The 27441-nt window shown below is 38.2% G+C and overlaps 1 protein-coding gene across 1 annotated transcript in view; it reads left to right on the forward strand.

The window, feature by feature from the left end:
- The window catches only part of CTNNA3 (catenin alpha 3), a 1265562-nt gene that overhangs the window by 544811 nt on the left and 693310 nt on the right, over nucleotides 1-27441 (forward strand). The window lies entirely within an intron of this gene.

The following is a 27441-nucleotide window of genomic DNA, read 5'->3' on the forward strand; positions in this document are numbered from 1 at the left end:
GGGCGCCGCCCTCTATCACCCACAGAGCAGGGCCGATCAGGGGGTTGGGGCACCGCACGCTGTCACACACAGAGCCGCAGGGCGATCAGGGGGTTGGGAGCTCCCCCCTATCAGGCACAGAGCAGGGCTGATCAGGGGGTTGGGGCACCTTCCCCTGTCACAAACAGAGCAGGGCAGATAGGGAGGTTGTGGCCCCACCCCCTGTAACACACAGAGCCGCAGGGCGATCAGGGGTTTTGGGCGCTGCCCCCTGTCACGCTGATTCTGGTGCCAGGAGGCCTGTGGCTCCGCTGATGCTGGTGCTGGGAGGCATATTACCCTTTTACTATATAGGATAGAGGCCTGGTGCATGGGTGGGGGCCGGCTGGTTTGTCCTGAAGGGTGTCCTGGATCAGGGTGGGGGTCCCCACTGGGGTGCCTGGCCAGCCTGGGTTTGGGGATGATGGCTGTTTGCAGCTGGTCACACACCCTTCAGGGTGGGGGTCCCCACTGGGGTGCCTGGCCAGTCTGGGTGAGGGGCTGAGGGCTGTTTTCAGGCTGGTGAGTGACTGAAGCTCCCAACTGCTCCTTTTTTCTTCTTTTTTTCTTTTTTTCTGGGCCAGCTTTAGCTCTGACTCCAGCTCTGAGGCCTCTGCTGCTGAAAGCAAGTATCTGGTTTGTTTGGGTTCTATAATCGAAACACTGTATCAACTCCAGCTCTGAGATCCCGGCTCACTGAAAGCAGGTTTCTGGGGTTTTGTTTAGCTTCTATATTTGTAACTACGTTTCAAACTGCAAGCTCAGAGGCCCGCAAGGCAGGCGGGGAATGTTGGTTTCCTCCGTCACTGAAGCAAGCAAGCCTCATGTTAATTTCAAGCTGCCTGGCTGCCAGCTGCCATCTTGGCTGGCAGTTAATTTGCATATTGCCCTGATTATCCAATGGGAAGGGTAGAGGATGTACGCTAATTACCATGTTTCTCTTTTATTAGATAGGATGTAAAATAACAAAAGGATTTTAAACGTCCTGCTGTTTCTACCTTTGAATATCATAAGTCCAAAGAGGACTGTCTATTTCAGAATCCACACCTATTTCAGAAACACACGCTTTGCAGCAAATGACTTTGGTTTTCCTGCCTTTCTATTTCCACACATTGAGGGACGCCTTTCTCTGTGATATAGTAGTCCTGTCTTGCCAGTGAGTAAATTGACTTGGCTTTGAATGACATATTATGGCTTCAGGTGCTCGGGTGCCTTTTAGTATGTCATATGGAGTGCTGTCAAACTCTGAAATAACCTGGGAAAAAGAATTCGCCTTTAAACCAGCATTTCTTTCCTTCTAAAAGGAATGATTGTAAGTAGTTTATGACCCTCCTCCTTTTTTTTACCCCAAATTCTTCCCCTGTCCTTATGCAGTTACCCAGTGTCCACCTCGTATCTCTGGGTGCTCAAGATTGCTCACTCTTATGAATCATTGAGCCCGTAATCTGGACCTTTTATGATCTTCCTCCTAATCTTTGTTAACCCTTTTATATTAGTTATCTATTGTTATATAACAGATAGCTCCCAACTTAGTGGCTTAAAATAACATACATTTATCTCACAGATTCTCTAGGTCAGGCATTTGGGAGTGGCTTAGCTGGGGGTTTCTGGTTCAGGAACTCTCATGAGGTTGTAATCATGACAGGGCTGTAGTCAGGTGAAGGGTTGACTATGGCTGGAGGGTCTGCTTCCAAGATGGTCATGGTTTGATTCCTGGTCAGGGCACTTGCCCTGGATGTGGGCTCACTCCCCAGTCGGGGGTGTACAGGAGGCAGCCGATCAATGATGACTCTCTCTCATCAATGTTTCTCTCTCTCTAGCCCTCTCCCTTCCATTCTCTAAAAATCAATAAAAAAATATTTAAAGGAAAAAAAAGTAGTTGCATTAACATATTTAGCCCCTTTGGGTAACATAGTATAAGGATTATAAAAGAGCATACAACTGGTTCATATCGTGGCTCTGCCATTTATGAATTGTGACTTTCAGAAAGTTATTTAACTTATATAAGCCTTATTTTTCTCAACTGTTAGATGGGCATTTTGATATTTACTTCACAAGATGCAATGCAGACTTGAAGTCAGGCATGTAAAGCAACTCTGTATGAAACAGGTACACAATAATTGGAAGCTATAATGGCAATACCATTGATTATTATTGTAGCCTTTGCATTGTATTTTGGAACTTTAGGTGACTTTGGGATAACCCAAAGAAATGTTGAAGTGGTGGAAACGGCTGTGGCAGATGGATGTGAAGCAGTATTTTTTATTATCAGACTAGAGGCCCAGTGCATGAAATTCGTGCAATGGTAGGGTCCCTAGCGGCTGCCGGCTGCTGGCCAGGTACTCCCTCCCTTCCCCCAGTTGATCCCGTTCCCTGGTCGAACTCCCAGAGGACCTCCTGGTTGAGGGGACAATTTGCATACTACGCTTTTATTATATAGGATAAAAATCCAAAGGCTGACCTCTGTCCTGCACTCAGCCAATCCCTCAGTGACCCCCACCCAGAGCCAACTGTGTGTCTTAGTGCAGATGTCAGTCAGTGTATAGTTCTGACTCTGATACCCTGCTCTACTGTGTGAGCTGTGTGACATTAGGCAAATGTTTCAACCTTTATAAAGCTGTCTTTTCTTACAGATAAAATTAGGGATCATGATGTATTTCTTTTAGCAGAGGAAATCAGTTGTAGTAGAAGCAATAGTGCCTTTTAAATTGATAGCTCATTCTTTTAAGTCTGTGGTACTCAAACATGGCTGTACATTGGAATCCCCAGGAGGACTTAAAAAATTCTGATGCCCGGTTCCATTCCAGAGATTCCAATTTAATTGGTATGGAAGCCAATTAAATATGAAACCTGGGAAAAAGAATTCACCTTTAAACACAATACACATCTGGGTTGTTTCTTTTTATTTTTAATCTTCCCAGATATTTCTAATATATTAAGATTCACTGGTTTAGGGTGATAATTTTATCTCTTATAACAATCATTAAACCAAAGAGTCTAAATCAATTGGACCGGCAATTTTCAACCGGTGTGCTGCAAGAATTTTTAAAACATGCAATACCTCACGATTTGGTCAAAGGCACTGACCTCTTTCCCTTAGATTGCCAAATAAAAAGAATGACAACATCCAACACTATAGCTGTCCATTGAGGATGATTCAAAATTATACCTAATTTTTTGTCAGATTGGCAAAAAATATATTTCTGCTGTGCCACAGAATTTTAGTAATTAGTTTACGTGTGCCATGTGATGAAAAGGGTTGGAAATCACGGAAGTAGACCAAAGTTAAAATAGTTTAAAAACACTTATTTGAATCTTATCTTTCCATGCTTTCATTATGTTCCCCTTGATAAATTGTTTTATTTTTCTTAATACTAGTATACATCTGACCCATTTGTTCTGTAGCTCCTAATTGTATCATTCTTGCTTTGCCCAATCTAGAAGCTCCTTGTATTCAGGTAATATAGTCTACGTTTTAAATAATAAGAAAGGAATAAGTGAGTATAAATCCATGGTGTTGCTTTTAGATAGGTTATTCTTCCAGCAGGAGAAGTGAAACCATGTTGCTTTGGTGGAAGTTCACAGGCATCCTGCAATGCTCCCCCAGAACCATCGATACGCAGTGCCATTGGCCCAGCAGACTATGTATTGGCAACGGTGTGCGATGGGGCTGATAACAGATGGGGCTGAGTGTATGCAGTCAAGTGCCCAAGCTCTGTCTCTGAATTGACTAATGGTTTTGATGGCAGAAATTCAAGGCCAAAGCACTGGGATGCCAGTCTTTTGTGTTGTAGTGAATGTCTGCAATTAAAGCTATGGGACCACTCCCTTTCTGCCCTAATTCAAACTTAATTAATTTTGAATTGAAACAAATCGTTAGTTTGACCGCATGAGGTACATTTTGGGTTTGGCGGATCAGGATTAGTCTAACGACATCTCCACCCCTTGGTTATCCCCCACAAACAACTCCTAGGAAGCCAATAAAATGCCATCCAAAGTGGCACGTTGCTGCTAAATATTTTGATAGATACAGGCCATTTTCATATCCGTGTCCTATGTGGAGTATCTGTAGGTGTCTTCTTGGAAAATGCCAGGGAGCTAATGTAGCGTAGAATCCGCATGGGCATTTGGCACTCATCTACAGCTATGAGAAGGTCATTCGGCAGGGCTTTCAGAACAATTCCAGGCTAGGTCTTGGTCTAAAATAAAGAGACCGTCCAAGATGTAGTTTTCAGATGGAAATTTTAAATCATAACTTGTCTGGATTTTTCTCATAATTAGCTCTGTTGGATAAAGCTCAGTCCTAATTCATCCAAGATCATGGATTTAGTTTCCATGTGGGTTATTTAGCTTTGTTCTATTGCATTGTCACAGATTACGCTGCTAATCCTGCTGGGAGCCGTGCCGGTGCCTTCTCTCTGACAAAAGAGTGCATGTAATTGCTTGTAGCCTTTGCATGACATGGACCCCGCACCTCCTACCTTGGAAGACCATGTTACTCAGATGACTTGGATGCATGTGTGGACACCAGTGCATGATCTGTGTAATGCTGGAACTGAGTTGGTATAAACTCCGTCTTGTGTTGTTTTCACTCAGTTGGCTTCTTTGTAGAGATTCCAAGAGTAAAAATATTTATGGGTGTAGGAATTGGGTAATTACAATGATTGCGAAGACCTACCTGTAGGCCAGCCAGAATGCCTGACGGTGTCTAACACAGTTGCCATACAGCTGTGAACTCTATGACAGGAGGAACTCTACCTGCGTGATTCAACACCCCTCTGTGCTGGCACATGCCGAAGAGAGCCTGGCAGCCTTCTCTTTCTATCCCACCTCCATGCCACTAGGTCCTGAAAGAACATCCCTATGAGTGTCAGGCTGTGATTTCAGGGCCATATGTGGTTCTTCAGAGCTTCTGGCTCAGCTTTTTAGGAAAAATGCTATTATAGAGTGCTGCCATCACTGTTATTAAAAGGAATTCTGCGTTTTGTTAATTACTTAATATAATATTATGATTTTTGAAAAATTCATAATTAATAATGAAATAGCAATGGGGAAAATGTCACTGCTTTCACTGAGCAGCAAGTATTCCTTAAATGTATTGTGTTGGTGCCATTATTGAAGTCACTGGCAAATGCTGGCTCCTAATTGTAAATTTGCCTCCAGGACCAGGGTATTCAATGTCCCTGAGCACAGCCATCACTTTTGACATAGCCATCATTGTATTAGTGAGAAAAGATTAGGCTATGTTTGATGAACAAATCCTAAAACATATACACATCTAGTTTTTATTCATGCAAAGTCTTCTGTTTGTCCAGTGACTTCCCAGGGCAGCTGCCTTCAGGCAGTGGCTTGAGGATACATTCTGTTTCTATCTTGTGGCTCTGTCATCTCAACACATGGCGTCCAGGTCCCTGTGGCAGGGGAAAGAGAGAGACTTGCAGAGCTGGTATCTATTCTCCTGCTTACTGCTCATGGTCCAGAACTAACTGGGGACATGTGCAAGGGAGAGGAGGATGAAAGAGGACCTCATAAACATCGGGCAGCATTATTGCTACACGGTCACTTCATTCTCTTCATTTCCCTCCTCTGGACTTTACCTCGTATTTGATTGCTTGCAGTTATCTCCAAACTGGTGTTCCTGGCTTTGGTCTCTGGCATCTTCAGTGCATTCCAAAATTGCTGCTAGAGTGATCGTATAACACAGTCTGCTGCTGCAATATCTTCAATATTTCCTATTCCACCATTAATTATAGACACAGTCTAAATTGTCTTGTAAGACTTACACTTTGGCTCCAAGCTATATTCCTAAGCTTATCACTACTTCTCCAATATGAATACTCAAATTGTCAACTTTAGCCCTACTCATGCTCTCTTAAACATGCCTTGCTCAGGTCTGCCTCTGCACGATTACTTTCCCTGTGCCCCCCACCTCTGTCTCTGAAATGTGCCCAGTCCAGGAACCCAAGATGATTTCTCTCTTTCTCTGCTGTATTCCCGTTCCATCTATTATTATTTGTGTTACTCAGCAAGCATGTGCATTGCTGACTCATATCATTATTACTTATCTAATCATGGGCATTCTCTTCTATTAGGTCATTTTCAAGACAGGGGATATATCTATTTCTGCATATCCCCCAAAACTCCAGAAACTGCTAAACACATAATCACGTATGGTAATATTTGTTGAGAAGAATGGATGCCTGAGTGATTGACTAGGGGGCACTAGGTTCATGTAGCAGTACATTAATATTATGGGATTTATATTCTAATTTCTAGAGCATGTTGACAGAGTAAGTTCTGTGGCTTGGAGGTCAGAAAATGGATATTGTGATTCCTAATGATAATATGTTTGCTTGGTTTTATATAAACAAAGTTTTAAAGTCTCTTCATTAATGATAAGGGAAGTTCATGTTTCATGGTAGTGCATTGCTGTGCACTAGATTTTGCATTAAATTAATGTATTAATACCATGATTAAGAAGTAATTACACAGTTAAGCATACAAGAATTTGGAGCCAGAAAGCTGTGGGTTCAAATTATAGAACCTGAGATATGTGGCTGTGTGCTTTTGGGAATTAGCTTCTCTGAGCCATTTGCTATTGAGATGATGAAATGACATAAAGTCTCCAAGACACTTAGCACAGTGCCTTACAGATAGTTGTTGCGCAAAACAAATTAATTCGATTGCTAATATTTATGCTGTTTAAGAAAATGTCTCTTTATATTAAATGTCTAAAAAGCAACATTATTTTCATTATTTATCTTTCTGAAGTTTCTTTGCAAAACAGAGGCAGGTGGAGGAGTAGAGTCACACAGAGGGCTCCGTCCAGAATTTTGGCAGCAGGAGCCCCACTAAAGCTCACCTGCTGTGGCCGCTGTACAGATAAGAAAGGGCCTCCTCTTTGTGGCTCACTGAGCTGCTGGAGCTGTTCCCTGCAGTGACGCCAGGGCTGGCTGGGTTGTGAGAGGTATGATTAATGGTGGGAGGAATCCGTGATGTAACAACCTTGACTACAGTTGCTCCTAGAGTCAGGTAAAACCATAATGGCTATTGACAGAGGGCAGCTCCATTTAGAACATCAAAATAAATAGTAAGAAAAAGTAATGAGAGAAAGACACTTTGGTTCACGCTCAATCATGTTTTGTTGTGGTTCCTAGCAGAGCATCTGAAAGAATACTGGCAGTGCGCAGGGGAAAAAAGAGAATGTACAAATGTTTTGAATGACTGGGAAGCTTGTGAAATTGTATGCGCCTTCCTATTTTATACATTTTTATGAGTGTGATACCTTGTTTCACCAGAGGGGGTGGAGGCTACTGTGAACAGGATTTGAAACTCCATTGTGCTCTAAAAATTTTATCAGATTGATCTGAGCTTTAAGAGACAAAAAACTTCAGGAAGCATACAAAGCAAAATGTGGCAGATTGGATTTGATACCAAATCTAAAATGCATGTTCACAGAAAGTAGAAAATGACATGGAAGGGCAATAGGAGTGACGGAAGGACAATAGGAGTGAGAGGTATGATTAATGGTGGGAGATATCTGTGATGTAACAACCTTGACTATAGTTGCTCCTAGAGTCAGGTAAAACCATAATGGCTATTGACAGAGGGCAGCTCCATTTAGAACATCAAAATAAATAGTAAGAAAAAGTAATGAGAGAAAGACACTTTGGTTCACGCTCAATCATGTTTTGTTGTGGTTCTAGCAGAGCATCTGAAAGAATACTGGCAGTGCGCAGGGGAAAAAAGAGAATGTACAAATGTTTTGAATGACTAGGAAGCTTGTGAAATTGTATGCACCTTCCTATTTTATACATTTTTATGAGTGTGATACCTTGTTTCATGGTATCACATGGAAGGACAATAGGAGTGGCAATGCTGTCCTCTAGAGCAGCGATTCTCAACCTGTGGGACTCAACCCCTTTGGGGGTCGAACGACCCTTTCACAGGGGTTGCCTAAGACCATCCTGCATATCAGATATTTACATTATGATTCATAACAGTAGCAACAGTACAGTTATGAAGTGGCAACGAAAATAATTTTATGGTTGGGTCACAACATGAGGAACTGTATTTAAAGGGCCAGAAGGTTGAAAACCACTGCTCTAGCGTCTACCCATGTTTCTGCTTTTTCTTTTTTTGACATTTGAAAACCTAGTACCTGGTGAGAACTGCCAAGGATTTCTTAAACTCATTTTTTCTCTCACTATAAAAACTTATCAGCTTTGTAGTGAGGAAATGATTCAAACCATAACTACCTTAGCAGCTTTAGATACTTGAGCTTAAAAACATTTAAAATCGGTATATATCTGGATTATAAGCAATATTTATTAGTGACATGTTATTTAGCCTTCATGTCTTTGTTTTTCAGTTTTTTTCTTGTGATTGATTTCTAGTTTCACACCATTATGGTCACAGAAGATGCTTGATATGATTTCAATCTTCTTAAATTTATTGAGACTTGTTTTGTGTCCTAACATGTGATCTACCCTAAAAAATGTCCCATGTGCACTTGAAAAGAATGTATATTATGCTTCTTTGGTGTGAAAGGCTCTAAAGATATCAATTAAATCCATCTGATATAGTGTGTCATTTAAGACCGCTGTTTCCTTGTTGATTTTCTGATTGTTCCCCTACTACGACTGTATTATTGACAATCTCTCCCTTTATGTCCATCAAGATTTGCTTTCTATGTTTAGGTGCTCCTATGTGGCTGCATAAATGTCTTCAAGGTCCCTCCAGAATCTCAGCTGCCTCTTGTGGAAGCAGGGCCAGCTCTTTTTGCATCTCTGCCCTTCCTCCCAGGCTCAGTGTGGCTTCTTCTGTCAACCCTTGGTTATAAGACTTCTCTTCAGCTGGTCTTCAGTTGGTTGTTCAGGTCGATTGCTCTGCATTTTAGTTGTAATTCCAGTTGGTCCTGGAGGAGGTGAGTGTAATATCCACCTACTCTGCAGCCATCTTTGATCTTCCTAAGCAAACTTTAAAAAAAAGAAATATATTTTATTGATTTTTTACAGAGAAGAAGGGAGAGGGATAGAGAGTTAGAAACATTGATGAGAGAGAAGCATCGATCAGCTGCCTCATGCACACTCCCCACTGGGGATATGCCTGCAACCAAGGTACATGCCCTTGACCAGAATCGAACCTTGGACCCTTCAGTCCGCAGGCCAACGTTCTATCCACTGAGCCAAACTGGCTAGGGCCTAAGGAAACTTTTTAAAACTCTGCATTATATTTGGATGCAGAATGAATCAATTTTTCTGCTTTTTCTGTAGGATCTAAAAATGATAACTTCCCAGCTTTCTAGATCAAGGCAAGAATATCGAATATAGATCAAAAGAAGTCATAGTAAACTGAGTTCAAAGAGTCAGTGATAGAGAATGGTCATGAGGCTTGAAATAGGAAAGCTGAATTTATTTTCTTAAACAGATTTCCTCATTGCTTCCCTAGGAGCAATGGAAGTGTCCCTCTCACAGATAAATAATGAGAGGATCTTATCAGGCTTCTATATTCCTACTGTGCTAACTAATGCTGGCTCCAGCGCAGGCCCTGAGAGATGACAGTTGTTGAGATAGTAATAAAACAGGGACTGGTGAGAGGCACTGGAGCTAGGCTTCAAGCTGTAGCTCATTGCTGACCCCATCCACTTCAGGAAAACATAATTCAAGTGAAAAACAGCCTTCTTGCTATGCAAAAGAACAGTTTCAAGACAGGCGGTGTCATTTCCCCTTCCCTGTCCCCACTACATCCTCTACCACCTCTTCATAAGTTCTGGGATTGCCATTACCTAATGGGTCTCGGTTAATCTACTGGTTAGGACCTGCTATGAATAAGCCAGAAGACAGTGCCTAGAGCAGTGATGGCGAACCTATGACACAGGTCACCTCTGACACGCAGACTCATTTTTTTTGGTTGATTTTTCTTTGTTAAATGGCATTTAAATATATAAAATAAATATAAAAAATATAAGTCTTTGTTTTACTATGGTTGCAAATATCAAAAAATTTCTATATGTGACATGGCACCAGAGTTAAGTTAGGGTTTTTCAAAATGCTGACACAGGGAGCTCAAAAGGTTCGCCGTCACTGGCCTAGAGTCTTAATGTGATAAGGTTTAGGCAGATGGGAGAGAGGCAGAGTGTCTTATCAAAAAAGCTAACTGGGAAGTAGGGACAAAACTGGGGAAAGGTCGGTATCAGGTGATGCAGAGGCAACAAAATCAGACAGCCCAGTCGAGTATGAAGTCCTGAGATCTGCAGAAGAAAGGCAGAGATCAATTGTGCCCTTTGCATTTTGTGTCTTAGGGCTTCCTGGGTACCTCATTCTAGTCTTTAATAGAACAAAACAAAACCGTTCCTGAGGCAAACGCAGGCTTATGGAGGGAATCTAATAAAAATAGATCTCCAGAGTTCAGATGTCACAGAACAGCTGCTTGTAGCTTTCCCTTACCCTGGGGATTTCTCTTCTTGCTTCTCTCTCTTCTTCGTCGTCTTTCTCTCCCTACTCTCCTATTTCTGCCTTCTTGCCCTTATATGTATTTCTTCTCACCTAACAGCAATCATGAACTCCCTTGACCCTGCTGTCCTTAAACATTGCTACAGCAAAATGTAGGTTTGCTCTATTAAAATTTTTTTCTAGCAGGTTCCATATTTCAGTCATGGGTGCAGTTTGGTTGAAAACTAGTATTTCCTAGAATTTGTCTTGAATGAGTAGACTAGTAAATGTGTATGAGAATATATCTACATTATATTTTGAGCAAGGCCATGCTAATGCATTTTTGCAGGAGCTAGGTTAAACAAGGATTACATATTATATAGGCAAAGGCAATTAAAAATAAAATAGTGACTCTTAGAAATACCTAGTGATTCTTAGAAAATACCTGGTTTTCCTAAGGCTTTGAAAACTACATTAAAAACAAAGACTTTTTCCAAATGGTCTTTGTCTCAATTTTATTTAGTCTCTTAGTAGATTTAGTGATCTGACTAGCATTTCTTGTTTCTCTGCTTAATCTAATATATGCGTAGTTTTCTGCTTTACTATTTTGAGGGTTTTTTTTTAATACATAATCAAATTCAAATTTATTTAACAAAGGCTAAATCCATAACAAAAATATGTGGCATGAAAGAGTTCCTAACAAAGTTTTAGAATACCCAACCTTAGGATGTCTGGTAGTGCTAGCCAAAAACAAAGATCCCCTCAGACCAACCTGATCAGACTCTAGATCTTGATCCCAGGATTCTGCTTTATTTTTTTCTTCTGGTTAATCCTCACCCAAGGATATTTTTCCATTGATTTTTAGGGGGAGTGGAAGAGAGAGGGAACAACAGAGAAAAAAAAATCAATATGAGAGGGACACATCGATTGGTTGCCTCCTGCACGTGCCCCAACCAGAGCCCAGCCAGGGAGGAGCCTGCAACCAAGGTACATGCCCTAGACCAGGACCCTTCCATCCGTAGTCCCGTGCTCTATCCGCTGAGCCAAACCAGCTAGGGTTAATTTTTTTTTTAATTTAATTTTTCTGGTCACCATTTATGCCCCCTATACTTTCTTCCACCTTCCCCTGCCCCTCCCCCAACAATCACCACACTGTTATTCATGTCCATGAGTCCTTTCTTTTCCTTTGTTGCTCCATCTCTCTATGCTCCCTGCCTCCCCTCCACCCACACGGAACTGTTAGCCTTTCTCTTTGAGTTTTATTTTCTTTTCTTGAACAAGTTTTCAGAGTGGAATTCTTAGAAATGCATACTGAAGCCACCCCATGACTCATCTTACCACCAATCCAAATCTTTCCCTGAAAACATAGCAGTAAGGAAAATAGCAGAAATTCCTTCTGGTAGAAAGCAGATATTCATTGCATGTCTCCCTTGGTAATGCTACTCTCTTAAGAGACTGAGGACATGGTCTTTGATTTACCTTAAATAAGGCCCAGGCCTGCCTAGTGTAACTTTTGGGGATTTAACACATTAGCCAAGAAGCCACACACCACAAATCTGCAGGCAGGGGACACTGAAAAACAGGGTTTATATGTATGTAAAATTCTGGATGTGCTTATTTCTTTAAGGACTCTTTTGATCCATAGGGGGTCTTAGCAATGACAGTCTGTGAGCCAGGGGTTGATTGCATCTTTTTATTACCCTGTCTACCCAATAATCATATTAGTGCCCTTTTTATGCCTCAGGCACTGAAATAAGGTACTAATGAGAATATCTGAACATTCCTGGGTCAAATGACAACTTTATTCTTCTGCTCTGTGAGATGAGATTAGCAGATTGTCTAATTTTTTATTTTAAAACTTTCAATTATGTTGTCATATTATTGAATAAACTACATTTCACAGAGCTTAATGATTAAAGCCGATATTGGATATATAAAGATAGAATCAGCAAGAGGCCTGAAATAACCCATTTTGGTAGTCCTCATTTGTAATGCCATTTAAATACTATTGAATGATTTGCTACTAGCCAGCTGATCCTTTTCCTGTGTTGTCTGCTATTTACTTTCTTTGTTAAAATCAGAGATTAAAAGCAAATGTAACAAAATGGACAGTGATAATTCACTGAATGGGATGAAAATCCTGGAGTGAGATCTGAGTCTATTTTTTAGGCACAGTCCTTTGGGACAGTTATGTAACCATTACATTCACCCACAGACCCTGCTAATTTTTCCAGTTTCTCAACTTGCTCTTCTTCTATTTGTTCTCTCTCTCTGAAACTTCGCCCACTTCTATCTTCCTACCTCTGGATTTTGCTTAATTTTTCCTTCTACTTGAAACAGCATTTCCTATCCTCATTACTTATAAACTCCTCTTCCTTTAGAGCTTCATATCAGCATGTCCAGAAAGCCATTGGCAAACCCCCTGACTCTATCCAATCTAACCATGATGGGCTGTCATTACACACTGTGTTTGTCTATCATAGCTCAGTGGCAGCTGCAGTTTCCATTGATTTATGCGATCCTTTGCGTAATGTCTTTCCCCTATTGGAATGTAAGCTGAATGAAGAGGAGTAGTGTCTTGTTTCTGTTTCCCTCGTATCATGCCTGGCACAGAGTGTTACACACTTATTGAATGAATATATAAATGAATGAATGAACACAGCAAGTAAAGACCTTTGTATTATTATTATTTATTTGTTTTTACAAGACAGGACCTTGTCAGTCTACTACCTTCACTTGTACAAGTATCTCTTTTGATAGAAACAAAGCAAAATAATATAGGTTGGTATATAAGAGGAAAGATTTGATTCAAAGATAAAAATAAAAGTTATTAGAATGATTATATTTTAAATAGAGATACAGTAACAAAGTTTCTATTTTTTATATGTGCATGTGAGTGCAGGTTTTACACACATGTTTTTATTTATGTATGTACACATAGAATAATTTTTAAAACATTGTTAAGCACCTACTGTGTACAGGTAATCTCCTGAGTGTCAAAGAAGATACAAACAATTAATATTTTTGAGTAGTTCCTAAGGTCGGTACTTGCATATAGGCATTTGAGTTTGCAGCTTCTGAAATTATTATGTTGTTTCTTGTTCAAAGCCCACTATAAGTTTCACCTTCTCCAGGAATTTGTCTTGTTCTTTCTACATCTTTAAAACGTCTGTGTACTCATCATCTCCATATTTTATTTAGCTTTTTAATAATGGATGTTTTTTATGTAACTTTTGTCTCCCTTATACTCATAGTAAGCTCTTTGAGGAAATGGACTGTACTTACTTGTATCAATGCAGAGACTAAGATAGTGTCATTTGCCTAGTGTTTGCCCCTGAATGATTATATTTTGGTAATCTTTATCACAGTTGTAAATACTCAATATCTTCAATGTATTGAGGAGGCCCAGTCCTTAAGAAATGTATATTTTAAATATTAAATAACCTTCACATTTAAAAGAGCAAAAATATTCAACATTATACAAGTCTTTCCTCTGAGTTAAAAGTCTTTTTTGGTAGCACCAAAAAAGTTTGGTCTTCAACTTTGAGATTAGTGTGTGGCAGAAATGTGGAGAGAATGAGAACTAGAGCTATTCTTTTGAAATATAAATACATACTTCACACAAAATATGTTGATTTCAAAAGATGTAGCAGATGCATATTGCATGTTCAGAGTACTTTATTTATTTTGTTCATTGGTACTTGTTGTGTGTTCCCACTAATGACACCATGAGGCTTGGATTTAAGTATGATATATATTTTATATTTCAGCTTGGCCAGTAGGTAAAATAGAGAAGATAAATCCATAGGCCTTGAGTTTCCCCTGCCCTGTACCTTCATCCTCTGAGCCAAAGATATGCCCCATAGAAAGCACCTATGGAAGGTGAGAGTTAATGAAATCTTACTTTATCTCTACTTCTGCCCAGGGTATGCCTTAGATTTCTCATTTGCAAATACTAGGACAATATGCTGTTAAAGGCTTCGACCTTCTCATTGATTTGGTATCAATCAATTATAAATTTTCTATGAATTTATCTGTAGAAACAAAATAAAAGCAAATCTACTCTGTGGAGCCTCCAGAATGGAGACCCAGAAGCATTTATTTACTATCCAAGTGCTAATACACATATGTTAAATACAATTATTTAAAGAGAAAATGTTGATGCTACAGCTAATGAAAATATATGTTCTAGTCTAATGAAAGTAATGTTCTATCTATAAACTATTCTTTGAGTTAGGATAATTTTGATATAAATGAAAGTTTATAATTTGAACAGTTTTGCTATGGAAATGCCAGAGAACTTATGATAATCTGTTCCATTTACTAATCCTATATAATATAAACCTAGTATGCTAAGTGTCCTACCGTTTGTTCAACCATTCGACCAGTCGCTATGACACGCACTGACCATCAGGGGGCAGACGCTCCTACTGGTAGGTTAGCTTGCTGCTGGGGTCCAGCTGATTGGGACTGGGCGAAGTGGGCTGAACATGCTCTGGAGACCTCCTGCGGTCCCTCCCTGGCCCAATTGTGCACTGGTGGGGTCCGTTGGCCTGGCCTGTACCCTCTGGCAATCTGGGACCCCTTGGCGCATGTTGGAAAGCTGGTTTCAGCCCGATCCTGCAGGCCAGCCCGAGGGACCCACCAGTGCACGAATCTGTGCACCGGGCCTCTAGTACCTTATAATTACCACTCAATATAAGTGTTTGGTACATATGTACATAACACATTTTTATATTTTATAGAGCTAAATAAAATACACGCTTTAAGTGTTTACTCTCGATTTTACAATAAGGAATTTAACAAGTTATCATTAAGCCAACATTTGTTGCATACTCACTATGATAGGTAAGGAGACCTTTTTTTTTTTAAGAAAAGGAAAGATCAAAAGTTGAAAAAAAACTTTCAAAGAACTGTATGTTGAGCAATTATCATTGCTCATAATTATGTTGAGCAGAATTGTCATAATGTTCCAGGCACTTTTCTAAGCTCTGGAGGCTACAAGGATGAGGACCAATCCTTTGTCTTCCAAGATCTTACAATCAATGGAAGGGCATAAACACAAAACCAGATAATTGAACTGTAGTACTTAAGTGCTAAACCAAGTACTCTCTTGGTGCAGAAGGAAAAAGCCCTGGACTGGCAGGCAGGATTCTGAGGTCAGACGAAGCCCTGCTGCTAACTAGGTTTGTGACCATGTGAAGTCACTCAAACTCCCATAACCTCACTTTTTCCATGTGGGAATTAAGGTGGCTGAGTCCTAGATACATTTACATTTATCTTAAATTTCTTTATTTTTCTGGCTCTATGATCTCCTACATAGATATAGGTAATTAAAGGTGTAGATAAAACAGGAATGTGCACAACTAAACATGAAATTAATGCATTACATTCAAGAGAATTAATATATTTACAGTTAAGCAACCCATTCCCACAATCAATTATAGAGCAAAAAACCTATATTTTATTTTCCCCGAATATACCTTAAAAATTGTCTATGACATGTAATTTTTCTTAGAGTGTTAACTTATAGCATATTTCAATAATATATTATCTCTAGGGGAAATTACTGGTAATTTTTTCTTAAGAATAAATCTCTTTCATATCTAGTGATCTTGGTTAAAAATGAAAATTGTTAAAATCAGTACTAAATAATGTGGATAGCTGAAAGTGAAAAGTGTTATTTTTTAATGCAAATACATCTTCTGTGAATTTTTCCAATATGTTTATAGTTTTATATAATTGCATATGGCAATTATTGATTACATAAATTTTGCTAAGAACATAATTAAGCACAATTATGAAAATATGAAGATTATATGCATGAAGTGACTAATTAACTAACATTTATTTAAAGGAATTAAGAATATTAATGAAACTCTGTGGTTGTGATAAAAGCACACATGCCAGAAATTTCTGTTCAGGACTGACTGATTAGTTACTAACAAGATGCTAGAACCTGTATGTTTATGCCTTTATAAAATGATAATAGAAATGCCTACTCCTGACCATATTTTGGCTTCATAGTTTGCATAAAATATGATTGATGAAAGTTTTCTTGGAATAAAATGATACTTCCTTTCAGAGATGCATTAAAATCACACACTCAAATAACTACTTATATTGAATCATAGTGTTCTTTTTTTCTTTTACTAACAGCCTTATTGATATATATTTCACCTATTTAAAGTATACAATTCAGTTATTTGTAATACATTTATAGTTAAGTAACCCATCCCCAAAATCAATTTTAGGACATTCTTGTCTCAAAAATGTACCCTTGTACCAGGTAGCAGTCACTTCCCTTTACTCTATCCCTCTCCAACCCTACATAACTATTTATATACTTTCTCTTTGTAGAGATTTTCTATTCTGGACATTTCACATTAATGTAGTCATGCAGCATGGCCTTTTGTGACTTATTTAGCATAATGTTTTCAAGATCCTTCCATGTTGCAGCATATTTCATTACTTTTTAATTGTTAAACTAGAGGCCCGATGCATGAAATTCGTGCAAGGAGCTTGGCCCTCGCAGCCTGGCTTTGTTTGGAATGTCATCCAGACAGTTGTTCTGCTGTTCGGTCTAATTAGCATATTAGCTCTTTATTATATAGGATAATATTCTATTGCATGGATAATGCCATATTTTATTTATCCCATTTACTGATGGAATTTGGTGTTGGTCCACTTTTTAGCTAGTATGAATAATGCTGCCATGAATAAAATCTGTGTGCTAGTAAAATGGCTGGGTTATATATAGTAACTCTCTGTTCACCCTTTTGAGGAACTGCAAGGCAGTTTTCCAAGCAGATGCACCATTTTTCATTCACCCAGCATGATGATTCTAGTTTCTCACCAATGTTTGTTATTATCTGTCTTTCTGCTTATAACACTTAGTGTGTGTGAAGTAGGATCTCACTGTGATTTTGATTTACATTTCCCTGAATAATGATGTTGGGCATCTTTTAATATGCTTATTGGCCATTTATGTATCTTCTTCGGTGAAATGTCTATTTGGAACCTTTCCCCATTTTTAAAATTGGGTTTTTCTTTTAATATCGAATTGTAAGATTTCTTTATGCATTCTAGGTACAAGTCCTTTATTAGAGATATGGGTTGCAAGTATTTTCTCCCATTCCGTGGGTGTTCTTTTCACATTTTTTTGATGATGAACTTTGGAACGTGAGAGTTTTTATTGTGATTGTGTTTGTTTGTTTGTTCTTTCATCCCACTTAGTCCTGTTTGCTTGGAGCCAGAAGGAACATTAACAATAATCTATTCTGACATCTGTATTTTATAAATAAGAAAAAATATCTTAAATGGTTAAATGATTTTTTTGATATCATACCGACAGTGGCATAGTTGGTACTCTCAGTCCAATTCTCTTTCCACTATTCCATAGTTTCTTCCTAAAACATTCCATTCTAACTTCTGGGAAGAAAAAGTAGAAAAATTCTACTATAATATAAATACAAAATATGTAAATTTGAAAAATTCCATATTTTAATATAAGAATCATTCTATGTTAGTATTATATTGTACATTTAGGTATATAAAAAGGAAATACAGCATGGATTTTATGCTCTCTATATACAATAAGAAATTGTTTAATCTATTTGCATCTATATAAACTGTGTAGAAATTGCCTCCATGTTAAACAGGACTTTTTAAAAGAGTTTGGGTATAGTAATTCCTATTGTAGGGTTTACAACTTTGCTAAATATAAATTTTTTTATACATAATGAAACCAAAATAAATTGTTTTAGGTGAAGACAGAAAATAGGGGCGATTTACCTAGAGTCAATTACACGTCCATGTCAGCCTAGGAAGTATAATTATTAGAATACTTTTTTCAATATATATTAGTAGGGGGTACTTGCCTATTCGACTCTTGTAATCTTCAAACACTAATAGCATAGAAAAATTGCTATGCATATTAATCTCATACTGAGTAACTTTAAAATATCTTTTAAAATGAGTGAAGTGATTGATGAAGTGGTAGCATTTCAGAAGGATGTAAGTAGAAAAGTCATCATCAACCTACCTCAATGTAATCTCTACATTTTACTGAATTCTATGTAGACTATATGTGTTATGTGCTCTGTGCATTATAAAATATTGACTACAGGCCAAGTCATGTGAGATGACCCCCATTTCTGAAGAAATCTTCTATGTCCACACAAGCTCTCTAGGAGTCCCCCTTTAGCCCTCTAGCTTTAAATGTTGTCTAAATACCAACTAGATTCAAAATTTGACCTTCATCCCTAACTAACTTCTCTGAATTTCTGACTAGTGTGTTTAATTGCCTATTCTATTACTTGTCCAATAGATTTCTCAAAATAAATGGCTCTAAAGCTGAACTCTCAATTTTCCCTACAAACCTGTTTTTAAAATGGAAACTCTATTCCACCAGGTTTGGCCTGTGAACAAAATCTCTGGAAACCTTTCTCAATGTCTTCCTTCTTCCTCTATCCCTCATCAGCAAACTGTGTTGGCTCGGTCTTCAAATATACATAGACTCTCACTACTTCTCATTATCTCTGCTCCCACCACCCTAGCAAAGGTCACCATTTTGTTTCTTGCCTGGATTATTGTAATGCACCTCCTGTTCGTGATTCTACCCTTGCCACACCAGTCTGACCATGCTAAATAGAGAGTGCTCCTTTTTCATAGTGCATAGATTATATCACTCCTAAGCTCCTACATTAGTCAGGGTTCTCTAGAGAGATAGAATCAATAGGAGATAATAGATACATACATACTTAGATAAATATAGATATATAGATATAGATGTCAAGGAATTGGCTTTAAGATTATGAAGGCTAACTCCCAAGAACTGCAGGGTGGGTCAGCAAGCTGGAGACCCAGCAGAGCCAATGCTTTAGTCCCCACCTGAGTCTGATGGCCTGAACATGAGGGGAACAAATGGCGTCTTTCTTGTCTGAAGGCTGGTAGGTATCTGTGAGACCAAGGAAGAGCCATGTTTCAGTTTGGGTCTGAAGATTGAAAAAAGCCAATGTCCCACTTTAACAGAAGTCAAACAGGAGGAATTCTCCTTTTCTTTTTCTTTCTTTTTTTTTTTTTCTGGGGGAGGGTGGTATTGTCAGCCCTGTGTTCTAGTCAGGCCTTCCTGTGATGAGATGAGACCCACTCACATTAGGGAGGGCAAGCTACTTTACTCAGTCTGTCAATTTAAATGTTAGTCTCCTCCAAATAACTCTCACAGAGACACCCAGAATAATGTGTGGCCAAGTATGCCTATGGCTCTGTCAAGTTGACACATAAAAATCTCTCTAATCTCATCATTAATTAATCTCCTTCACTGGAAGCTGTTTCAGCCATTCTGGCCTCACTTCCCATTTTCTTGTAGTACATTCTCGTCTCCAGGCTTTGGATTTCCTATATATCTTTTGCTGAAGTGGTCTTCTCCTTTAAAATGGTCTCCTTTAAAGTGGGCATCTCATCACTACTTGAACATCTGTGTTCCATGATCCTCCCCGCCAAATGCCTTTCTTGCTCCGGCTGGTGTTCTCAACCATTAGAGCATTGGTCACACACTGAAGGGTCTCAGGTTTGATTTCCGGTAAAGAGCATGTACTTGGGTTGCAGGTTTGATTTTAGGCCTCAGTTGGGGTACATGGGGGAGGCAACCAATTGATGTGCCTCTCTCACATCGATATTTCCTTCTCCCTCTCCCTCCCTTGCACTCTCTCTCTCTCTCTAAAAAAAAAAAAGAAAAAAAAAAGAAAAAAAAGCCTTCCTGACTTTGACTGTCTTTTCTTGGGAAGTATTTTCTACCTCACTCACTGTCTCCCTTGATGTCTCTTATTTTTCTTCATAGCACATCTCTGATTTATTTTCCATTTTTTATTGTTCCCTAGAATACAACTGTCTTTAGTACAGTAACTTTGCCTTTCATAATGGTATCTTGAGTGTCTAAAACAGCTCCTAGGACAAAAATTTGTTGTGTGAATGACCTACCTTACAACCTAATAAGGGGGTATAATTTGCATGTGATAGTTTAAAGAGACACGATTGCGATGAATTCTCTGCCACCCTAGATTCAGGATATAGTTGGCCTCCTCCATGAGAGTGGAGACGACTATTAAAGTGAACCAAACCAGAGAATTAGAATTTCATCATGTGTTCCTCTCTTGGCTATGAGGTGGGCCTTTTAGCCAGCCTGGATTTATTTATGTGAAAGCAGCAGACAGGGATTCCAATGTGGTGACACGGAGGTATACAGGAGTTTGAATATTTTCAGGAGATTTATTGAAGAGCAAAGCTAGCTAGATGCAATCCTAGAGTGTGCCTATAAAATTTTCATGTACTCTCAGGGTAGACAAATAATTTATATAACCGCAGGGGAAAGAATTAGAGACAGTTTAATGGTTTTGATTGTCTTATGTATAGTAAATACTGCGATGACATAGATACTCATAAAAGGTGAGGGCCCCTGGTACACAGAAATAAACATTTTAGAAAACACAGCTACCTGAGTAGACGCCGGCCAAAACAAGAGCCGTTAGGGAGCCTGTTGGTAGCCTTTTAATACCTCCATTCCTTCTGCTGGCTGTGAAATGTGCCATCTGTTTGTTATCATTTCGAACGAGGTTGGCCCTTAGAAGTGCTCTCAGTCCACTAAGATAAAATGAGAGAGCCTCAAATTGAACCCCCACTTTTGGAGGTGAGCTTTTATGTTTCAATTGGTTTTTCAATATTTTGACAAGAAGCAGGTAGTTTTCCCTTCACTATTAGATTTCAGGACGAGAGAAATTTCCTATTTTTGGTAAGATATTTTCCCAGATTATTTCTAAAGTCCTTTCAAATTTTAAGAAGCCACGGGTCGCTGGGGATTCCTTAGCACTTATTTCTCAGTCTATTGTCTCTGCTTCAATATCCCCTTATTTATACTTGGATGTATGAATGAAATTTTTTTCTTTTAAGATTATTAGCAAATTTTACATCATAACTGTGATTCACCAACTCCTCCACAGAATAATATGGTAACACTATTGAAATAAAACATGATAAGTTTTTAAAAAGTATTTCTATGTATAGTGTCTAGGTAAAATATAATTTGGAATACAGTTTTGTTAAAAAAAAAAGGCGTCGAAAACATTACTTTGAAATTGTTGGTAATGTCATATGTTATCAATCATGAACTTACCCTTGCGTGTTTTGGCTTATGATCTTACTGTCCAGATGTAGTTGAAAACTCATTAAAATTACATATGTAAACCTCATGTATACATTAACTTGATAATTGAGACTGCCTTTGCAAAAGAAAACAAGGATTAAAGGGTAAATATTTTAAATATTGCTGCCTAGTGCCCATCATATATTGTTCTTCAGCTTGTCATTTTTGTCTAGTGGGAAGTAGGAATAATATCAGTCAATCATGTAGTCTTTCAACAAACATCTATTTGGCCTTTACTGTATCAGGTCCTATGTTAGATACTGGCTGGGCCTTTGGATGAGCCAGAGAGTGTGGCAGAGAAACAGAAAAAGAGAGTCTGGAAAATCGACATCCACTAATGTAGTAGAATAAAAATAACTCAATTTATTATAATAAAATTGATTTTGCTGGATTTCTGATATGTCTCATATCAATTGTAATAACTTGCATCTAAAGCAGCAGTACTTATTAACTGCAGCTTTGCTTTAGAAGTCCTAGGAAGCTTTTAAACAGCACTATGCCCAGGCTTTAGGCATAGAGAGTTTGATTTAATTTGTCTGGGGTGAGGCTCAGTCATGAGGCTGTTTGCAAAGATCACTGGGTGACTGACTTGGCCATTCCCAATTAACAAGTACTAGTTAGCTCCTTGACTCTTACTTTCCAACTATGTAGTTCCTCATTTCAGATTCTGATGACCTTGTTGTACTTTCCCATAGTTGGTACAATAAATTCTTACAGAAGGCCGGGCCAGCATGGCTCAGTAGTTGAACATCGATCTATGAACCTGGAGGTCATGGTTCGATTGATTCCTCATCAGGGCACATTGGGCCCGACTGGGTTGCAGCCTCAATCCTCAGCTGGGGGCATGCAGGAGGCAGCCAATCAATGATTCTCTCTCATCATTGATGTTTCTCTCTCTCTCTCCCTCTCCCTCTCCCTTCCTCTCTGAAATCAAAAATATATTAAAAGTAAATAAATAATACTGGTTTGGTGGTGATGAACTCCTTTAGCTTTTCCTTATCTGTGAAGCTCTTTATCTGACCTTCAATTTTGAATGATAGCTTTGCTGGATAAAGTAATCTTGGTTGTAGGTTCTTGGCATTCATCACTTTGAATATTTCTTGCCACTCCCTTCTGGCCTGCAAAGTTTCTGTTGAGAAATCAGCTGACAGTCGTATGGGTACTCCCTTATAGGTAACTGACTGTCTTTCTCTTGCTGCTTTTAAGATTCTTTCTTTGTCTTTTGCTCTTGGCATTTTAATTATGATGTGTCTTGGTGTGGTCCTCTTTGGATTCCTTTTGTTTGGGATTCTCTGTGCTTCCTGGACTTGTAAGTCTATTTCCAAACCAGTATTATATAAAATATTGAAAGGTATCCTTTAAGAAGAGGAAGGAGAATAAAAAGGTAAAGATACAGATTATGAACAACAAATACACATCTATCAACAAGTGAATCTAAAAATCAAGTGAATAAATAATCTGATGAACAGAATAAACTGGTGATTATAATAGAATCAGGGGCATAGAAAGGGAGTGGACTGACTGTTCTTTGGGGGGAAAGGGGTGTGGGGGAGGCGGGAAGAAACTGGACAAAAATCGTACACCTATGGATGAGGACAGTGGGGGGGGGTGAGGGCGGAGGGTGGGGTTGGAACCGGGTGGAGGGGAGCTATGGGGGGAAAAAAGAGGAACAACTCTAATAATCTGAACAATAAAGATTTAATAAAAAAATAAATAAATAAAAGTAAATAAATAAATTCTCATATAACTATAAAAATTTTTTAACCTGTTAGTCACTATAATATTGACATTATAATAGCTAGCATTCCTTCAGCATCACTAATGTGCCAGATATTGTTTTAGAATATTTACATATATATTTCTCATCTTACAGTAACCCTGCAAGTTAGGTAAACATATTTTAGGTGTCTTGTCAAGAATTAGAGATTAATAAAGGAAGAGTCCTAGTTTACCAAGGTGGCCAGTCTCTAGAATTAGGAGTTGAGCCCAGACTTGTCCAAGTTCAAAGCTCCCTTCCAGGCTGCACTACCTTCGTGTTCTAACCTCCAGATGCATCTCTAGACTTAACTATAACTCATTCCACTTTACACATCCTAAGCTATGGACAAACAAATGTCATTTTCCTCTGCACCTATACATATCCAGCACATTCTCCCCTGTCAGTTACACACTCTGTTAGTGTGTGGAATGCCCTTGCTACTCAATTTAATTCACCCTTCTTAACCATCCTTTAAGGTACAGTTCAAATGCAGCCTCATCAATAAATCCCTCCCGGATCTTTCCAGCTGGAAGTAATCACTTCTCCCACTGACCTTCCAAAGTGTCTTATCTGTACCTCTCTCAGGTGCACTCATCATTTTCTACCTTACAGTTATTTGTGTGTATGATTAATACTCTTCTTGTTCATGAGATCCTTGAGATCAGTTCTGATTCATCTTTTTATTCAGTATAACACCCCACACAGTACCTAGCCTATAGATAGATGCTAAAGAAAATATTTGCTAAAGAATACAAATGAAGAAAGAAAAAGCAATTTGATTAAAGTGACCTACAAATCTACTCTTGGGACAGGAAAAGAACTGGTTGCGGATATGAGATATACTACAGAACATCCCTATTGTGGGAAATATCTGTTTTGTGTAAAATAATTCAATTTCCCCAAACACAACTTTTTAAAGGGATTTTATGGAGGCTCTGATTTTATATGCAAACCAAGTAAGTAACTAATGGGTAAAATACGAAATAAGGGCATTTCTGTTTCTGTGTTTCTGATCATTTACTTAAACAACTGGAAATAATAGAAAAATGTATATATAGGTGATGGTGTATAATTGCAGTTTTTTATTTAGAACATGTTTTATTTTATTTAGAACAGTTTCTTTCACATTTATGTAGAAGAATTTCACACCCAATCCATTTAAGATGCACTTAGTACTTCTACAACTTGTCCTCATTAAGAGAACACTAATGCATGTAGCATACTTATCAGAAATTATGTACTTTTCTCAATCTCTAGAAGAAGCAATGCTGAGATAGCCTCTAATAGCAAAGCAGAGAAAATAGTGAAAGTTTTTCACTATGGCTTAGGATGCCTTTGGTAGTTCTGAGGAATTTTCTGCCTTAACATTTATTTAGAAAATAATTCTGACTCCCGTATGGGTGATTCCTTAGGTAACACTGCTTTGCACCTGTGAGAGATTATATGTGAGTTTTTCCTGACCAGTGGGTTGTTACTTGATTACAGGCCACAACTAGTGTGTGGTATCTTGTATATCGGTTTGTGTTAAACTAAAAACATTAACTATTGTGAAAAATATTTGTCTTAAATTAATATTTTACCCTTAGGAATTTTAAGTTTAGTATATGTTTGGTGTTCTGGGGATAGATATCACTAGAACATACAATGTTCTCATCTCATTGCAGGTTAAAGAAAGTTACTTAAAATGTATAACCTATTTCATAAATCTTAATTATTTTCTTTTTATTTCTCAGAAATCAGGAAGACTTTTTCTATAAAGGGTCCAAAACTAAATGGTTTAGGCTTTGTGAGGTACACACTCTTTGCTGCAAGTATTCCAAACCACAAAAGTAGCTAGAGACAACACATAAATGCATAAGCATGGCTGTGTTCCAATAAAACTGTATTTGTGAACATTGAAATTTGAATTGTAAATAATGTTAATGTCATGCATGATATTTTCTTTTTCTTTTTTTAACTCTTTAAAAATGTAAAAAACACTTCTATCTTGTCGCCCATACAAAAACAGGCTGTGGGCTAGATTTGGCTCATGGACCATAGTCAGACCACCTGTATCTTAAATTTGAACTATAGGCTAAAAAGTTGCTTTTTACTGTCCTAAGAAAATTTTTATTAGTGACAAATTTCTTTTAAATGTGTTAAGGGATGATGAGATAAATTAACAAAAATATTAGTAACCAATGCAAAGCCTTAAAAAATTCCATGTGAAATTTTTAAAAAGGTAAATATAAAACTTTACCAATTTCAGGAATCTCTTTTATAGGGAAAAAATGAGATTTACCTTTAAGTTGCTAACCACATTTATATTTAACAATATTGTTACAAGTATTAATAAATTTAAATTATCAATTCTATTACTGACTACCTACATTAGGAGACATAATGCAGTATATTCTGCAAGATTAATGCCTTTTTGTAGTTGTTGTTAATCCTCACATTTTTGGAAATATCCTCAGATTTTTCTCTATTGATTTTTGGAAAGAGAGGAAGGGAGGAGGGAAAGAGGGAGAGAGAGAGAGGAAGGAAGAAAAGGGAGGGAGCGAGGGAGGGAGGGAGGGAGGGAGGGAGAGAGAGAGAGAGAGAGAGAGAGAGAGAGAGAGGTGAGAGAAGCACATCCATTGGTTGCCTCCTAAATGTGCCCCAACTGGGGGCCAGGGATGGAACCTGCAATCCAGGTATGTGCTCTTGACTGGGAATTGAACCCGAAACCCTTCAGGGGATGGGCCAATGCTCTAACCATGTAGCACACAGGCCAGGGCAAGATCAATACCTTTTAACATTCTTTATGCATCTCCTTAGTGTCTACCTTATACCTCTTCACTGTAAAAGGAGGTGACAGCACCAAAGTATTACTTGATGAAGAAATATATTTATCCCCTTTTTGGGAATGTTCAACTTTTAGTTCCTATACTTACTGCCTTTTAAAAACTTGTTCCCAGATTTATTGAGGTATAACTGACAAATAAAATAGTAAGACATATAAAGTGTACATCCTAATGAATTTTTAAAAATTTATATTTTATTGAGTTTTTGACAGAAAGGAAGGGAATGGGATAGAGAGTTTGAAACATTGATCAGTTGCCTCCTGCACACCTCCTATTGGGCATGTACATGTACAAGGTACTAGTACATGCCTTTGACTGGAATTGAACCTGGGACGCTTCAGTTCGCAGGCCAGCGCTCTGTCCACCAAGCCAAAGTGTTTAGGGCCATCCTAATGATTTGTTGTACATACAGATTGTGAAGGGATTCTTCCCACCTAGTTAATTAGCACCTCCATCTCCTCTCTTTCTTTCTCCCTTCCTTTCTCCCTTCCTTCTTCCCTCTTTCTTTCTTTCTTTCTTTCTTTCTTTCTTTCTTTCTTTCTTATCTTGGTAAGAACATTTAATTTCTCCTCTCTTAGCAAATTTTAATTATAGAATGCAGTGTTATCAACTGTAGTCACCATATTATAAATTAGATCCTCAAGCCTTATTAATTTTATAGATAAAAGTTTACATCCTTTAACCAACCTTTCCCTTCGTCCCCTGACTCTCTGGCTCCTGGCAACCACTTTTGTACTCTCTGTTTCTATGAGTTTGACTTTTTAAAATTTTAGATTCCATATATACGTGATATTATGCAGTATTTAACTTCTTCTATCTAGCTTATTTCACTTACCACAATACCCTGAAGGTCCAGCCATGTTGTCAAAAGGTAGAATTTCCTTCATTTATATGACTGGATACTATTCCATTGTACTTATTCAGCATCTTTATTCATCGCCACTGAATAATAGGTTGTTTCTATATCTTGCCTATTGTAAATAATACTGCAGTAAACATGGGAGTCCAGCTATCTCTTCAATATCCTGTTGTCATTTTCTTTGGATGTATACCCAGAACTAGGATTGCTGGGTCATAATGTAGTTCTATTTTTTTTATTGCCTAAAAGCAATTTTTTCAGCTCTATGGTGATATAGTTTGCATATAATAAGGTATAAGTTTACATTTCCAACATGTTGAGTTAACGTATTTATATATTGCAAAATG

This window comes from Myotis nattereri (genome assembly GCF_964212035.1).
Source record: "Myotis nattereri genome assembly, chromosome: 13".
Lineage (NCBI taxonomy): Eukaryota > Metazoa > Chordata > Mammalia > Chiroptera > Vespertilionidae > Myotis > Myotis nattereri.